This window comes from Myotis davidii, unplaced genomic scaffold, assembly GCF_000327345.1.
Source record: "Myotis davidii unplaced genomic scaffold, ASM32734v1 scaffold27, whole genome shotgun sequence".
Taxonomy (NCBI): domain Eukaryota; kingdom Metazoa; phylum Chordata; class Mammalia; order Chiroptera; family Vespertilionidae; genus Myotis; species Myotis davidii.
In genome coordinates, this window is record NW_006297821.1 from 1,479,959 (window position 1) to 1,482,710 (window position 2,752).

Below are 2,752 nucleotides of genomic sequence, written 5' to 3' on the forward strand. Positions count from 1 at the left end.
AAGTGGAAAACCTTCAATCCTGAAACTGCAGAAGGGAATTGAGTACCCACTGGATGTTGTCTCCAGGAACAGAGCAGAGTGTAAGAGGCCAACATGTCCCCATGTAGATAGTGCCATCCAGTAATCCGAGATACCTACCAATACCGTGAGCAAAGAGTGGGGGCCTGGACAGCTGGAGTAGAGGGAGGATGTCAAGGGAAATCCTTGGCCCCCAAGCAAGATATAACAGAAGAAAAACAGAAATGTTCTCATGCAAGTTTCTCTATGGGAGAGGAATCTCCAACAACTCACGGCGATGCCCAGAGGGAGAAGTCAGCTTACACATCTGCGAGGTCCGGAGGCTCCAGAGCCATCTCACAAACCAGGCCCCTTCCTGTCTTCCCGACCTCTCCTCCATCCCCTTCTCTGAACAGAGAGGTCAGAAACGCCTTTGAACACATGTATAGACTTGGAGAGAGGGAAGAAAACAGACGTCTATGGCCCTATTTGTTGGATGTAGGCTTCCCTGCAGACCATGTCTCGGGAAAGGAGAAGATTTCATTTTAAGTCAAGTTCAGAGAGAGGCTCCGGAGCCATCTCACAAAGCAGGCCCCTTCCTGTCCTCCCGATCTCTCCTCCATCCCCTTCTCTGAACAAGAGAGGTCAGAAACGCCTTTGACCACACGTGTAGACTTGGAGAGAGGGAAGAAAGAAGACGTCTATGGCCCTATTTGTTGGATGTAGGCCTCCCTACAGACCATGTCTTAAGGAAGGAGAAGATTTCATTTTAAGTCAAGTTCAGAGGTTGGCTTATTATACAGCAAAAGCATTTAATCTCTGAACTAAGATTGCGGTTAGTAACTTAGAGTAACTGTAGAAATTTCTATTAAAATTAGTGATAAAATAATCATCTGAGGCAGGAAAGAAGCCTTCCCAGTTTAATAAAGTTGTAAGTGGTAGTGGTAGATCAGATAAAATTGTTTCATGTTTACACCCCATTATTCCTAACTTGTTTCATGTTCTATTATATACATAAAGCCACTGCTTAGCATAATGTCTTACACATGGGAAGTTCTCAATAAATGTCCTTGAAAGAATAAAGACATCCTTGAAAATTACCATTTCTAGATGAGAGCGAAAAGAAAAAAAAATCACCATGGGTAATTCTAGCCCACTTTAATTTAAAATGACATTAAAATTACCGTTCCATTTATTCCTGGGCACTCGAAATTTTCTCCTCTTCACCCATCCCTGTACATTATTCAATCAGTCAACAAATGAGGTTGACCAGAACTCAGAGTTCCCCGGGGGAATGGGCTCAGGAAATGTGTCTTCTCCATGGAGAAGAGCAGCATTGTTGTACCCCACAGTCCCAGAAACTCGAGTTTTCCATCAGTTATTCCACCGAAGCAGAAGCATCCAGAAAACAAGGACTTTCTCTACAGCAGTGATTTTCAACCAGTGCGACGCAAGAATGTTTAAAACATGCAATACATGACGATTTGGTCAGGGGTGCCAACCTCTTTTCCCTTAGATTTCCCATTTAAAACATGACAACAGCCAACACAACAACAGCCATTCCTGTGAATGTATCAAAATTTTACATGTTTTTGTCAGATCGGCCAAAAATAAAATACATTTTTGGTGTGCCGTAGAATTTAGTAGTTTATGTATATGTGCCATGAGATTAAAAAAAAAAAAAAGTTTGAAATCGCTGGTCTAATTACATGTTCCCCAAATGGCCAAACTATTCCTGGAAACACGTATCCAAATAGTACGTACGCCTGTCAATGGCATTTCCTCTCCATTTCTTCTTGAAGGGAAGTTGGGCGATGGTCTCTAAGGGCTTGGAAGCAGGGGGCCTTTCCGGCAGAGAAAACGACTGTGAAGAGAGATATGAAAGCGAGGAGATATGGAGACACGTTAGCTGGTTTGGTTCCGCGGTGACATAGGTTCCATGGAGCAGGAGAAGGAAGAAATACCAGGAGGTGAGATCGAAAAAAGAGACCAGAACGATGCTTTGCATTTTGGAAACCAATTCTGCCAGGAAGGTGTAGGCTCACACTGCAAGAGAGCGGAGAGTTTCTCCCAGCACTTCCCTCCTCTTCCTCACTTTTTTTTTTTTTTGTATGTGCTTTTTTTTTAATTTCATTGATTTTAGAAAGAGGAGGGGAGGGGAAAGGAGAGAAAGAAAAACATCACCGTGGGAGAGAATCATCAATCTGCTGCCTCCCGCAGGCACCCTGACCAGGGATCAAACCTGCAAGCTGGGTGTGTGCCCTGCCTGGGAATCGAACCCTCAGCCCTTTGGTGCACGGGACAATGTTCCACCCAACGGAGCCACCAGCCAGGGCTCTTCCTCACTTTTAGTCAAGGAGTCAGATCTGCATTTGGTAGCTCAGGGAAGAGCACATGTTATTCTCAAGAGTTTGGAGTAATTTTTTTCCAAAATCCTGGGATGAACACATGTGACTTTTAAAAGAGAGAAAGAGGAGGCTTACAAACAAACTCAAAGTGTATTGGACAAAAGGAGGAGACTCTAGACTAGAAGGAGAATCCTGCCAGGACAGAGAAGATGAACTTAAGCAACAGAGGAAAGAAAGGGGGTCTGGAGACTCAGAGAGCTGGGGGGCCTGTGCTTCCCTCCCCTGCAGCCCACTAGAGAGGCAAGAGTCCCCCCCAAAAAAGGGATCTTTGCACAGCAAGTCTAGGCAGGTGGTGCCATAAGCATACCCCCCTAATTCTCCTCATGCCGAATATGGCAGAGAGGTAG